The sequence below is a fragment of the Anomaloglossus baeobatrachus genome, chromosome 2 (assembly GCF_048569485.1).
Source record: "Anomaloglossus baeobatrachus isolate aAnoBae1 chromosome 2, aAnoBae1.hap1, whole genome shotgun sequence".
NCBI classification, from domain to species: Eukaryota; Metazoa; Chordata; class Amphibia; order Anura; family Aromobatidae; genus Anomaloglossus; species Anomaloglossus baeobatrachus.
The window spans coordinates 19,982,045-19,997,987 of NC_134354.1; positions in this window are offsets into that span (position 1 = coordinate 19,982,045).

Genomic DNA, 15,943 nt, shown 5'->3' on the forward strand with positions numbered 1-15,943 from the left:
CCTTCCCTAGCAAAGTTTATGAGCGTTCCGAAAGGCTGTGTGTACATTGCTTCTTTTTTGCATGCAGTTTTGGGTGCAGGAAAAAGAAGCAGCATGTCACTTCTTATCTGCGTTTTTCCCTGTGTTTTTCCATTGAATATAGTGAAAAAACGCATGGGAAAAAATTCAGGGGAAAAATGCACCAAACTCAGCAAAAAGCAATGAAAACATGGCAAAAACGCATGCGGTTTTTTATGTGTTTTTCAGCCAGAGGTGCATTTTTTGGCGAGAGGGTACATTTTTTGCTTAAGAAACATAAGTTCTGTGTGCGTGTGCCGCCCCAGGAACGCTGTTCCTGTTCGGGGACGCCACAGTGCAGGGAATCTTCTGGCCACGGGAGGTCAGGTTAACTTCTATGGGAATCGTGACGCCACTCTCGGTAATTGCGGTCAGGGGTGACCACCACTACAGTTTAGGGAACACCTGTGGCTGATGGTAGATGCAGTCAGTTGTTGTGGCCTCCCGAGAGTGAGGCTGGCCCCAGGGCCCAGTGTTAGTCTGTAGTACCACAGGTTGCAGAAGAACTCACACACAAGCGACAAAGTCTTTCAGGGTTTTTACTCACTTTCAGATGGTAGCTGTGAGTCAACCTGGGCGATGCTGTGATGAACCAGGAGGAACCAGGTATCCCTTCGGCTGATGTAGGGGTGACTGCTGTCTCGCCTTCCTAGCCCTTATTGTTTTGCGGTGACTCCTACTTGTAGTATTTTGGGGATCACCCAGGGAAGTCGCTTCTGCCGTTCTCCCCATTCTGGCCCATTTGCCTGACAGCGTGGACCAAGGATAGATGGCTCCAAGCTCGATCCTCCTTATGGGCCCCCTCGTTGCTGCTGATGCTGCGGACTCTGTGTGGTTGGTGAGGCACATAAAGGGCCCTCACCAGCAGGTTTGGCAGGCCAACTGAATAGGCCCCTGCTCTGGGGACCTGTATCCCCGTGCGGGCTTGGACTACCGGTGGTCCCCTTACTCAGCCACCTCTTGCTACTGCCCTAGGTGGTTTTCAGACGGCACCACTGGGTAGCCTTTCTCCCCCGCCAGCAGCCACTGACTGGTGCATTGTCTGGCAGGGCCCTGCTCCTCTGCTGTGCCCTCCAGACGCGGCTTTACACCTCCTGCTCCTTCGGGTGCCTCTGCACAACTCCCTGTCTCCAGTCCCACTACCCACCACTAGCTGCGATGCGAGGGCCACGCCCCCTCCCTGGGACTGCCCAGGGGTCCCCTCTAAGCTGTGTGTGTGTCCTGATAACTTCCTGCCTGTGTGTCCACACCCTAGTCAGCCTCTGGGATTACCTGTGTTGTACTGACCCAGAAGTGGGTGCAGTACTCAGTGGTGCCTGACCAGGTCAGGGGCGCCACATGCACACATACCCTAAATCATTTAATTTGAGCTGTGTAAAAAGCTGAGGCTTGTTGGGCCTAGTGTGAACATCTTCTTCAGAATCCTACTCTTCAAGTTCTGAATCGTCTGAATCAGTTGTATCTTTAAGTTTCTCCGGAGGTGACGGGACAGATATTTCTGGACCGTGAGGTGACGCGCCCACGGGGTTGGGAGCTTACTCGTTACTGGGCCGCCGTTCTTCTCCTGGGTTGCCGCGGTGCTCTTGCCTGATTCCGTGACCCCGGCGATGTCGATAAAGATGGGGATGGGGATTTATGGGAGTACTTGTTTGTGACGCCACCTGTGGTGTGCGGCCAATAATAGCCGCCAATGCGGGACTTCTCCCTTCTGGGGCAGATGGTGATGCAACTCGGGTGTTGCAGCTCTCCACAGGTAGAGGTAGGCCCCAGGGAGGATGATGGAGGTAGTAGTTGCCTATGGCGGAGGGGCGCGAGGTTGCGAGCACCGGCAGTGATGGGACGACACAGAGCGTGCAGTTCAAGTTGTTTTACTCACTGAAATCACACTGCCATTGGAGTGCCGGGCTACTGTGTGATGGGCTTCAGCCGATCCCGGAAACTTCGGAGGTCGAGGCTGGTGTTTCCTTCTATGCGTCACCTTTCGACAGTTTCCCTCCACCCCAGCTCCTGGGCCTTGGAACGGGTCACAGGTGCATTCCGCACTCTCCGCAAATCCTGGGATCCCCCTTCTTTCCTAAAGAATCCGGGGCGAGCCTCCATCTCCAGACCACAGGCCTCGAACTATCCTTGTCTTTGCCTGCTTGACTGTTCCTGAGTCCTCACTTGGACGGTGTCTGGTGCTGACTGCCTGTTGTGTGTGAGATGGCTCCTCACTGTCTGAGTACTCACTCCTGGTCCTGGGACAAATTCCTCCAGCTGCCCGTCCCCAGGACCTCTGGAGCTCAGTGTCTAAGTGTCAGTGTCAGAGTTCAGTTCAAGTCTGAGTTCAGTCAAGTTGGAGGTGGAAGTGAAGGCTGAGCCTAGTGAAGGGTAGCCAGGGTAGTGGCCCTGGTCTACTGGCTAGGTGGCAAGCAGTGGACTGTGTCCAAAGGTGACGGGAGTCCAGTCGCGGGAAATCCAAAGTGGACCGGGTCAGGGTTGGAGCCCGCCGGTACCGACAGCAGAGATCCGGTCCGGAAACCGTGCACAGGCAGGGTACCTGGACCCTAGTTAGAAGATGGTTGCAAGCCTCTTCTCTAATTAACCAGGCCGGGGACAAGGTTCCAGACGTTGTTCCAGTGTGTTAGCCCAGATGGGCTGCTGTTTCGCTCTACCGCGGGGAATAGGGTATCCGCAACAACCCACTGAGATCCCAAGGGTCAGTTTTCGCAGGCACATCTCCCAACAGAAACAGAACCGGGAGAGGACTTCCCCATTCCACACGAGGTTATCCAAAGGAGGAGAAAAGTACATAGTGCTGGAGGAAGGGACATTGGTAGGTGACGCCCTGGACTAGCCAGGTAGTCACAGACAGGCCCTTGCACAAACACCCATCCCCTAACAAGGTAACAGCAGCCAACCTAAAAACCCTGAGTCACCCCTCTCAGGTCTTGACGTTCACACCAGGGGGGCGGAGCCAGGCGGTTGGCCATGCCCACCGAGGAGTTCGGATAGCCTGAGGCGGGAAAGCTCAAAGCAGAGATTAGTCTTGGAGGTGAAGGAGAGCAGTAGCAAAGTGAAAACGTCTGTCAGGGATCTGGGTCGTAGCCCGGATACCCTGTGACCAGAAGGCAGATGGTGGTTGTGTGGCGCCCTGGACCAGCCAGGGGCCACAGAGAACAACACCAACACACCCCCCACCCCCGGTCAGGCACACCGAAGTCAGACACAAACCCTTGTTGCCTTCCTCCAGGGGCTGATGTTCACACCAGGGGGTGGGCCAGGCGGTTGGCCCCGCCCACCGAGGAGTTCACAGTCCTGGAGGCGGGAAAAGTAAGCAGTTCAGTTTTGGAGGTGAAAGTGGAAGGAAGGAAAGTGGTAGTGGAGCAACTAACTGACAGCGTCCGGGTGTGTGGCCCGGGCGGTACAGCAAGGTTGGCAGACGATGGTGACCATCTGCAGGAGTCTACCGTAAAGACCGTGGATGGGCGGTGGCCCGGCGGTACCGGACCGGTACACAAAGAGAAGTCAGCACCATCTGGCAGGGGCTTACGGACCCCGGCAAGGCTAGGAGTCGCCGTGAATTTGCCAAATCCGTTAGCGAAGGGAACCTCCTGGGTTTCCCAGCAGCCAAGTCCCGACAGAAGGAAACAGTCCAACCGTGAGAGGGAAACACAGCCACCGCCAAGGCTACCGTTCCCAGGGCCAGAGCCTGCGGGCAAAAGGGTCTCCTCCGGCCCATATCCAAGCTGGGGAGCGGGTTACCGGTGGGAACCCATTGGAACCGTTTACAGTACGTAGGTGCAGGGAAAGGCAGTCACCACCAACCTGCCGGGAGAAACAACACCGCAGCCGTCTGTGGGACCCGTCCATCCAGCCGTGTGTTTTAACGGAGAACTGTGTCCTCATCATTGGCTGAGTGAGTACCACCGTGCCGTGCGGCACAGCGCTGCCCCCGCGACCCTGCACCTCACCAGGCCCCGTAACCCGCCTGCCATCCATCCCTACCCCATCACCGGGCCCCGGGACAACCAACCCCCTACCCACGAAGGGGAGAACTAACAACAAAGCTGCTCCTTGTCACCAATATCACCACAACCGTGGGTGGCGTCACGGACAATCACCAAATCCCCCACCATCCAAACAATCTCCCTTTTCATTCACGGGCGAGGAACGCCGCTCGAGTCCCCGGGATCCGGCCCACCGCTCGAGCCACCACCGAGCAGCGGCAGCCACAGCAGCAGCAGCGGCTGGACCCGAGCAGTGGGAGAGCGCGGCGTCCCCTCCTCCGCCCGCGACAGTTGCCGCCTGCAGGAGACGGGAAGACGGCTGGTGGAACCGTAAGGGACCGGGACAGGGTAGTGGCCCATCGGTACCGAACCGGGGAACCAACTGGAAACTGGAGCACCAGGAGGGGTACTCAGACCCAGAACGAGGTCCAGAAGCCACTGGACCACGTCGAATTTACTGATTGAGGTCTGGACCTTAGGTCCTTTCCCATCCCAAGACCCGAAAGACGGCAACAGCCCACCGAGGGGGATAGAAAGCCACCGCACAGGCAGAGAGATCCCACGGGCCAGCGACTGCAGGCAAACGGGTTCCCCGATACACATAAAGCCGGGGAGCGGACTGCCGTTGCTGAAGCATAGGCAGTCAAGTTCTACAAAAAGAGGTGCAGGAGAAAGGCGGAAACCACCGAACTGGGTGGGGGACCAAGCTCAGCCGGCTGCGGGCACCGACCACCATCCTTTTGGTTTACCAGAGACTTTGGTGTATCTGTCATAGTGAGTACAACAGTGCCCTCGGGCTATGCACCGCACCAACACGCCCGCACCTCCCAACCAACGGGCCCTGGGACCATCAACCCCTTGCCCACGGAGGGGTCAACACCAGGCTGCACAACACCGTCCCCGGGAGCCTAGTTAACAGCAGCGGTGGTATCCACACTCACCACAAACCGTGGGTGGCGTCACGAACTTACATCCCTAAACACCACGGCCTCGGCCGTGTACTTCCCCACCAAAATCCCCTCATGTAGCGCCAGCCTCCCTTCAGAGCGACGTGACCCCCAGGTCCAGAGGCGCTTGAGCCACCCACCAAACGAGCCCGGACCCGAGTGGCTCGGTCGGCAGCCGAGTGCGAGGTGGTACAGATACACCAGCCGGGTGTGGGAGCCGTATGCACCCAGAGGCGGCAGCCAGCCACTGACACCTTGGTTTACCAGCGGACTTGTGTGCAATCATTTAATCGTGAGTATACCAACACCCTCCGGTCCGGCCCGGCGCACCGCCACCGGCAGCCATCACCTCCCGTATTCTGGACACTGAGCCCCGGGGCATCCACCCCTACCCACGGAGGGGTTAAACAACTAGCTCCATCACCCCGGGTACTCCCCAACAGCAGCGGTGATACTCCATCTTATCATACACCGTGGGTGGCGTCACGGACAATCCCCTGTACATATTATGCACCTTTTTTATTTGAGTGTCCGCACGACCCCCGGGTCCGGAGACCTCTCGAGCCACTGCGGATCCGGATCCGAGCAGCCCGGCTGCTGACGTGGCGGCGGCATAGATTAGTGTGTTAGTGATGGTTACCGGTGACGACCTCCTCCGTATCCGAGATGACTACTGCCCCTCGGATAAGGCACAGTACCCTGTGGCACCTGAAGCCACAGAGGCGCCACAGAGGCACAGGGCGAATCGCTGACGGGAGGTTGGGGATATAATTTCCTTTTTATTTTTAAGGTTGAATCCCTCTACATTGCACGTCCAGAAGTAGGAGTCATCACTATGACTTTGTGGTTCCCTCCAGATTATTAGAACGCCAAAACTAAAGCTCTGTCTTCCCGTTAGCCCACTGTCGTAGTTCTTCTAAACAAACAGAACACATTACATGTGGCGCCCACGACTTGTCCTGATCACTTAGCTTTACACCAAAGAACCTATAATACCCTTTTCTAACGAAGTCCATAATGTTCCTTCACTGTCTCTTCACTAAAAAACAACCACAAATGTAGCAAAAGTTATCGGGTGAATTATGACACCGCCGTGTAGCCATTTCGATCACCTTGTTAAAAACAGAAGCTTAATCCACCACAACCACTAAATACTGAAAGGTATCATGGTAAACACAGCACCACACTCTTATGAACTCTGTGTAAAAGGAAATCTGCCTTTGCTCCCCTTTAGGCTATGTCCGCACTTTGCGTCGAGGTAGTTGCAGTTCTAAACGCATCCTCTGGCAGAAATTGCTTTTGCCAAAGTTGCTTTTGAGCACAGAAACGCGATAAATACGCATGCATTTTTTCTGCGTTTTAGCCGCGTTTTTAGCGCTTTTTACATGCTTTTCCATTGGTTAACGACAGATGCGTTTTGAACATAATGACTAAATAAAGTTTAAACAGTCAAACACTATGAGAAAAGTGAAAAAAAAAGAAAACAAATATAATTAATTAAATCATAACAAAAATAGTTATATTTAATATAATTATAGCGTTTTTATAATATTTATCGCTAAAAAAACCAATAATTTAATATTTTTGAATAATTTAATTGTTGGACTATGTGTGTGTGTAAAAGGACATATCATTCCATTATTTTGATCAAAAAATGAAAAACAAGGAAGCCGCGGAGACACCATCACATGTTTCTCAACGCTGGCAGGTAACTAGCCAGGTCTTTCACCGGGAAGGAAAAACCATGGGAAGGGCAGTCTCCAGTCAAGGAAACCGCCTATGCCAAAACATGGTATCCATCCACAGACAGCTGTTTCGGGGTATTTGCCCCTCATCAGTGTGGAGTAGGAAACTGGCTAGTGGGACATTGCCTAGTAGAAGACTACATAGGTAAGGATGATTGACCTTAGGGAGATCAACATCCAGCACCACGGAGCACCATCACGTGTTTTCTCAACGCAGTGATTCTAGAGCAATGCCCCCTGGGAAATATGCAAAACAAGGAAGCCGCGGAGACACCATCACATGTTTCTCAAGGCTGGCAGGTAACTAGCCAGCTACTAGGCATTGCTCCCACTAGCAAGTTTCCTACTCCACACTGATGAGGGGCAAATACCCATGGGCTGTGGTGAATGTGGACACCACCGCTGCTGTTTACTAGGCACCCCGGGGGAGATGTTGCGCAGCAAAGGTGTTAACCCCTCCGTGGGCAGGGGTGATGGCCCCGGGACCCGATTGGGATGATATGTTGGTGCTTGACGATTCAGGGCGGTGCGCGGCCCAAGGGCACAGTTGTACTCACTATGATTGATGCACAAGAGTCTCTGGTAAACCAAGATGATGGTGGTCGGTGCCCGCAGCCGGCTGCGTCTGGTCCTCCTACTCGGGTTGGTGGTCTTGGCCTTTCTCCTGCACTGTGTAGTGTGTATGTAGATTGCCTTCGCTTCAGCGACGGTAGTCCGCTCCCCGGCGGTATGTGTGTCGGGAAAGCCCGTTTGCCCGCAGACGCTGGCCCGTGGGATCTCTCTGCCTGTGCGGTGGCTTTCTATCCCCCTTGGTGGGCTGTTGTCTTCAGTCGGGACTTGGGTGGGAAAGGACCTATAGTCCAGACCTCAATCAGTGAATTTACTCAGTCCAGTGGCTTCTGGACCTCGTTTCAGGGTCTGAGTACCCCCCTCTGTGCTCCGGTTTCCAGTCGGTTCCCCGTTTCGGTACTGGCGGGCCACTACCCTGTCCCGGTCCCTTACGGTTCCACCTGGCCATCTTCCTGGCTCCTGCAGGCTAAGGCCATCGTCTGCCTCCTAGCCAGAGGTGACTGGGCTCCGACCCAGACACCTGTTGTCAGTCTGCGGCAGACCTGGGCACAGGTCTGCTGCACTTGAACTCCACCACTCAACTCCACTCTCTGTGTTTCCTGCCTCAAGCACTCTGAACTTCTCGGTGGGTGTGTCCAACCGCCTGGGCACGCCCCCTGGTGTGAACATCAAGCACTGAGGGAGGTGACTAGGGTTTTAAGAGTGGCTGATGACACCTTTTTAGGGGACGGGTGTTTTGCAAGGGCCTACCTGTGACTATCTGGCTAGTCCAGGGCGTCACAAGTACATCAGCACCCTCCAGTCGCCCATCTCCCTGCACCGCCAAACACTCCCAATGGGTCCTGGGGCCACCATCCCTGCTCACGGAGGGGTTAACAACTTGCTGCCAAACATCTCCCCCGGGTGCCCCGTAACTGCAGCGGTGGTCTCCACCTTCACCACGTCCCGTGGGTGGCGTCACGAACTTAACATGGCTTCGGCCGTACATCTACGTCCCCAAACCACAACCCCCTTTCAGTTGAAGTGACCGCGAGACCCCCGGGTCCGGAGACCCTCGAGCCACTCACTGAAGGTCCGGATCCAAGCGGCTCGTACATATTCAGTACAAATAATCCAAACCCGAATATCTTACTTTTTGCTCATCACTAGTCACCACATATCCTGATCCTATCATTACTGCAGATCCAAAAAAATCCTGATCACCCCACAGCACAGACCCCACAATTCTTTACTTCCCACCACATAACCTGACCCTATCACCTCTACAAATCCCAAAATGAATATTATCCCAATTCTTTACTTCTCAAGTGCATCTCAGAAAATTAGAATATCATCAAAAGTTAATATATTTCATTAATTCAATACAAAAAGTGAAACACATATATTATATAGAGTCATTACACACAGAGTGGTCTATTTCCCGTGTTTATTATATATTATATAGAGTTATTACACACAGAGGGATCTATGTCATGTGTTTATATCTGTTAATGTTGATGATTATGGCTTACAGCCAATGAAAATAATAATAATACTAGTAGAATAATTACCACAAAACACCTGCAAAGGTTTCTTAAGTGTTTAAAATGGTCCCTTAGTCTGGTTCAGTAGGCTAAACAATCATGGGGAAGACTGCTGACTTGACAGGTGTCCAGAAGGCAGTCATTGACTCACTCCATAAGGAGGGTAAGCCACAAGTCATTGCTAAGAAGCTGGCTGTTCAGAGTGCTGTATCCAAGCATATTAATGGAAAGTTGAGTGGAAGGAAAAAGTGTGGTAAAAGAAGGTGCACAAGCAACGGGGATAACCGCAGCCTTGATAGGATTGTTAAGAAAAGGCCATTCAAAAATTTGGGGGATATTCACAAGGAGTGGACGCTGCTGGAGTCAGTGCTTCAAGAGCCACCACACACAGATGTATCCAGGACATGGGCTACAAGTGTCCACTCATGGCCAATAGACAACGCCAGAAGCATCTTACCTGGGCCAAGGAGAAAGATCTGGACTGTTCTCAGTGTCCAAGGTGTTGCTTTCAGATGAAAGTAAATTTTGTATTTCATTTGGGAATCGCGGTCCCAGAGTCTGGAGGAAGAGTGGAGGCCACAATCCAAGCTGCTGAGGTCTGGTGTGAAGTCTCCACAATCAGTGATGGTTTGAGGAGCCATGTCATCTGCCGGTGTAGCTCCACTGAGTTTTATCAAGAACAAAGTCAGCGCAGCCGTCTACCAGGAAATTTTAAAGCACTTCATGCTTCCCTCTGCCGACAAGCTTTTTGGAGATGGAAATGTCATTTTCCAGCAGGACTTGGACCCTGTCCACACTGCCAAAAGTACCAATACCTGGTTTACTAACCACAGTATCACTGTGCTTGATTGGCAGCAAACTCGCCTGACCTAAACCCCATAGAGAATCTATGAGACACCAGAGCCAACAATGCAGACGAACTGAAGGCTGCGATCAAAGCAACCCGGGCTTCCATAACACCTCAGCAGTGCCACAGGCTGATCGCCTCCATGCAACATTGCCGTATTGATGCAGTAATTCATGCAAAAGGATCCCCGACCAAATATTGATGCTTTTACTGTACAAACTTTTCAGTAGGCGCCAAGATTTCTGAGTGTAACATCATTATTTCATTTGGTCTGACTTTATAGAATCATAGAATGGTAGAGTTGGAAGGGACCTCCTGGGTCTTCTCATCTAACCCCCTGCTCAAAGCAGGATTCACTAAATCATCCCAGACAGATGTCCGTCCAACCTCTTTTTGAAGACTTCCATTGAAGGAGACCTCACCACCTCTCAGTCGCCTGTTCCACTCGTTGATCTCCTCACTGCCAAACAGTTTTTTCTAATATCTAATCTGTGTCTCCTCCCATCAGTTTCATCCCATTGCTTCTAGTCTTTCCTTCTGAAAATGAGAATAAAACTGATCCCTCTACAGCAGGGGTGGGCAATTAATTTTCCCATGGGGCCGCATGAGAAATTCGGATGGTTTTAGAGGGCCGGACTAATATAATAAACTCAGTTCTACCCAATACTGTATATAGTATATATACTATCCCTTCATAAACAAACAGTAAGTTAATCAATACAAAAATTCAATGAAAATATGGAGATCAGTAAGGGGCATAGACATTACTGGGATCAGTGGGGGGCATACACATTACTGGGGTCAGTGGGGGGCATACACATTACTGGGGTCAGAAGGGAGCATACACATTACTTGGGGCATACACATTACTGGGGTCAGTGGGGGACATACACATTACTGGGATCAGTGGGGGGCATACACATTACTGGGGTCAGTGGGGGGCATACACATTACTGGGGTCAGAAGGGAGCATACACATTACTTGGGGCATACACATTACTGGGGTCAGTGGGGGGGCATGCACATTACTGGGGCCAGTGGGGGGAGCATACACATTACTTGGGGCATACACATTACTGGGGTCAGTGGGGGGGGCATACACATTACTGGGGTCAGTGGGGGGCATATGTCGCGGGCGGGGAGGAGGGTGTCAGCACACTACGCTCACCCCTTCTGCTCGGGTCCGGCGGTTGCTGTTCAGTGGTGGCTCGAGCCGTGGGCCGGATCCCGGGGGTTTCTCGAGCGGCACTCCTCGCCCGTGAGTGAAAGGGATTGGTTGGGTGTGGGGATTGTTTATTGTCCGTGACGCCACCCACGGTTGTGGTGATTGCACCACCGCTGCTCTGGATGGGGATCCCGGGGATGGTGATGCGGAGCAGCCAGGTGTTGTGTTGCCCCTCCGTGGGTAGGGGTTGGTGATCCCGGGGCCCGGTGATGGCTTGGGGGGTGCAGGGCCTGGTGGGCGCAGGGACGCGGGGGCAGCGCTGTGCCTTGCGGCACTGTGGTACTCACTCAGCCTGAGACGTTGACACAGTTTTTATGGTAAACCAAACGGCTGGTAAGACGGTCCCACGGACGGCTGCACTTGCTCTCCCAGTAGGTGACGGTGATGTCCCTCTTCCTAGCACCTTTGTGTACTTGTTGGTTGCGATGGGTCCCCACCGGTAACCCGCTCCCCGGCTTCAAGCTGGACCGGAGGAGCTCTACTCTTTGCCCGCAGGCGCTGGCCCTGAGAAACTGGTGCCTTGGCGGTGGCGGTGTCTCTCCTACACTGGCTGGGCTGTTGCCTTCAATCGGGACTTGGTTGTTGGGGGATCTACGTCCCCTTCACTGACGGATTTGGCAAATTCTGGCGACTCCAAGCCTTGCCGGGGTCCAAGAGGCCCCTGCCCTGGTGCTGACTGTCCTTCGGAACACTGCTCCAGACCGCCGGGCACACAGCCTCCGGGGTCCTTCCAGGATCTTCCAAACGGTCCCCCTCCAGACAGTCACCGCCGTTGCTGACCTTGCTGACCTGTCCTGCACACAGCTGGACTACTTCAGGCTTCTGCACACTCTTTCTGTTCTGTCACCACTCTTGCTTTTCTCCTTTACCACTTTACTCCGCTTCTACTTTCATTTCCTTAGCTCATCTTAGCTGTTTACTCCTTTCTAGCCCTCAGCTAGACTTCAACTCTTTCATGTCCCTCACTGGACTCCACTCTCAAGCTCTTCCCTGAGCTGACTGCCTGGTTTCTTCCCGCCTCCAGAGCTGTGATCTCCTCGGTGGGCAGAGCCAACCGCCTGGCCCACCCCCTGGTGTGAATCATCAGCCTCTGGAGGAAGGCAACAAGGATTTTTGGTTAGCTTTGGTGTTCCTACCTGGGATGTAGGGTGTGGTGGTGTGTGACCTGTGTCCCCTGGCTTGCCCAGGGCGACACATTCCCCCTTAGCAAAATGCAGACCGTCCGCGGGCTGCCGTCCTACACCGGTTTTATTTTTCTGCAAAAGATAACATGGTAAATCAACATATATACATTTTTAATAACTCTTCCCAAAACGGGAGGCACATTTCTTTAACGTTGCAACGGTTTACGGTTACGGTTTCCGCTCTCTCCCACCCAAGCAACCTGGCCCTGGTGCTGCCCCTAAAGCCCAGGCAGCACCCCTTGACCCACAGTCCAGCACACGGTACCCGAGCGGGATCTGTCCTTCCCTCCAGAGGGTAGCCACCGGTTCCTTTGGTGGCTGGGCCCCAGCCTGCTCTGCTGAGGGCCCTCCCTCCAACCTGCCTCTCCGGAGGCGGCATTGCGGAAAACGGTAACGGTAAACAACATATTTACAAGCCACTTAACGTTTGTGGTTGCCCTGCAAGTTCACGGGCTTGTCCATGGATAGTTCCCATGCAAAACTTTTTAAACGGTCCCCACGGGGACAACGGTGTCGGCTCCAGCCGGTTGCAAATCACAAAGCAAATCAGGTTAAACTTCGGTAATCATTTTCATCATTAGCAGAACTTTCAAGCTTTTAAACAAACAAAGTGGTGGTCCCAACGGGGACTGGACAACGGACATCCGCTGCCCTACTCGTACTTTTCTGCTGAGGCGGACCCATCCTCTGCCACCAGCACATCAAACATGCACTGACATGCCTGCGGTGACAGGGGCACCCGGTACCCATTTCCACCGGTACGCGGGGTATGGACAACCACGGGGCCTCCTACATAGCGGGAACGCTCACTTGCTTCTTCAAACTCAACAGCGAACCCGTGGCTGGGGTAGGAGTCATCACCTCTTGTTCCTGCGTCAGGCGGGTTGCCGCCAGCTGTCGCAGCCTCCTGGCCTCCAGCATCCAACACTTCAGCCCCTTCTGCGGTAGCATGGAGCAGCAGAGTAGGCGAGCTCATACTGAGGCGCCCCATAAGTAACAGCAAGGGCGATGCATAGGCCGAGACTAGGCCGGGCCCCTCAGCCGCAGCGGCCGGTCCAGGTAGGACATAGGGACGTGGGTCACCAGTCGACTCTGCTACATCCATTCCCCCTCCGTACATCGGGGTAGTCGTAGTCAGCATCTCCACCTCGCTGGTCCACTGTTCCATCATCTGGAGGATTTGTTCCTGTTGACGCTGGTGGAACTGAATCACCCGGGCCTTCATCCAGGCCACGGTTCCAGGCTCAGGGTCTGGCACAGTCACTGCTGGGACTTCTGGCACCATGCTGTTATGGGGCCGCGGCTCCAGCGGTTCCCCTTGGTGTACTTCAGGGACGTCCCAGACGTCTGCAGCCGGCTGGTCCGCCGGAGCGGCTGGGCAGGGTATCGCTACCGGTTGGGCAGGTAGCGGGCCTAATGGTGGGGCGGCAGCAGCTATTACGGGTAGCAGGGAGAGAGGTAGGGTGAGCGGAAGCCGGCCGGGCCCCTCAGCTCCAACGGCCGATCCCTCAGGAATACAGGGGCGTGGGTCGCTTACCCGCTCCTCCAAATCCTCTTCTGAATCGCGTCTCCACATAGCAGCCACCACGTCCGCCATGTCGGTCTCCCACTCCTCCAGGAGGAGTTGCATATGAGCCTGCAGACGGTTACTCAGCGGGACGGTCCGGTCCCTCAACCACGTCGCCGTGCCGGGCGCGGGGGCTTCCTCGTTGGGAGTTGGATCGTACATCTTGGCAATCGTGCCTTCCAGGAACCCAGTATTGCTGCAGAGTCCTGGCGTCCCTGCTTTTATAGCTGCAGCTACATGCGTCCAGCCGCCATCGCGTCCCCCTTAGCTCTTTCCAGCCCCTCCTTTCTCGGGGCGGGGTTTTTGGCCTTCGCGCCTCTACTACTCGAGAAGACGCTCGAGCGGGAACTTTTCGCGCCAAAGATGGCGGCTTCTGAAATTTTTCTGCCGGATACCTCCGGCGGTAACAAGGCGCACCTCTACCAGACGGCAGAGCGGTAAGATCCTGTTCGTGACGCCAAGTTGTCGCGGGCGGGGAGGAGGGTGTCAGCACACTACGCTCACCCCTTCTGCTCGGGTCCGGCGGTTGCTGTTTAGTGGTGGCTCGAGCCGTGGGCCGGATCCCGGGGGTTTCTCGAGCGGCACTCCTCGCCCGTGAGTGAAAGGGATTGGTTGGGTGTGGGGATTGTTTATTGTCCGTGACGCCACCCACGGTTGTGGTGATTGCACCACCGCTGCTCTGGATGGGGATCCCGGGGATGGTGATGCGGAGCAGCCAGGTGTTGTGTTGCCCCTCCGTGGGTAGGGGTTGGTGATCCCGGGGCCCGGTGATGGCTTGGGGGGTGCAGGGCCTGGTGGGCGCAGGGACGCGGGGGCAGCACTGTGCCTTGCGGCACTGTGGTACTCACTCAGCCTGAGACGTTGACACAGTTTTTACGGTAAACCAAACGGCTGGTAAGACGGTCCCACGGACGGCTGCACTTGCTCTCCCAGTAGGTGACGGTGATGTCCCTCTTCCTAGCACCTTTGTGTACTTGTTGGTTGCGATGGGTCCCCACCGGTAACCCGCTCCCCGGCTTCAAGCTGGACCGGAGGAGCTCTACTCTTTGCCCGCAGGCGCTGGCCCTGAGAAACTGGTGCCTTGGCGGTGGCGGTGTCTTTCCTACACTGGCTGGGCTGTTGCCTTCAATCGGGACTTGGTTGTTGGGGGATCTACGTCCCCTTCACTGACGGATTTGGCAAATTCTGGCGACTCCAAGCCTTGCCGGGGTCCGAGAGGCCCCTGCCCTGGTGCTGACTGTCCTTCGGAACACTGCTCCAGACCGCCGGGCACACAGCCTCCAGGGTCCTTCCAGGATCTTCCAAACGGTCCCCCTCCAGACAGTCACCGCCGTTGCTGACCTTGCTGACCTGTCCTGCACACAGCTGGACTACTTCAGGCTTCTGCACACTCTTTCTGTTCTGTCACCACTCTTGCTTTTCTCCTTTACCACTTTACTCCGCTTCTACTTTCACTTCCTTAGCTCATCTTAGCTGTTTACTCCTTTCTAGCCCTCAGCTAGACTTCAACTCTTTCATGTCCCTCACTGGACTCCACTCTCAAGCTCTTCCCTGAGCTGACTGCCTGGTTTCTTCCTGCCTCCAGAGCTGTGATCTCCTCGGTGGGCGGAGCCAACTGTCTGGCCCACCCCCTGGTGTGAATCACCAGCCTCTGGAGGAAGGCAACAAGGATTTTTGGTTAGCTTTGGTGTTCCTACCTGGGATGTAGGGTGTGGTGGTGTGTGACCTGTGTCCCCTGGCTTGCCCAGGGCGACACACATACACATTACTGGGGTCAGTGGGGGACATACACATTACTGGGGTCAGTGGGGGACATACACATTACTGGGGTCAGTGGGGGACATACACATTACTGTGGTCAGTGGGGGGCATACACATTACTGGGGTCAGAAGGGAGCATACACATTACTTGGGGCATACACATTACTGGGGTCAGTGGGGGGCATACACATTACTGGGGTCAGTGGGGGGCATACACATTACTGGGGTCAGTGGGGGACATACACATTACTGGGGTCAGTGGGGGACATACACATTACTGGGGTCAGGTGGGAGCATTCACATTACTGGGGGCATACAGATTACTGGTGTCAGTAAGTGGGATAGACATTAGTGGGGTCAGTAAGTGGCATACACATTACTGGGGTCAGTAGGGGCATACACATTACTGGGGCCTGTGGAGCATACATACTGGCCCTGGTGGCCAGTGGAGCATACATACGGATAGTGGTGACCTGTGGAGCATACATACTGACAGTGGTGGCCAGTGGAGCATACATACTGACAGTG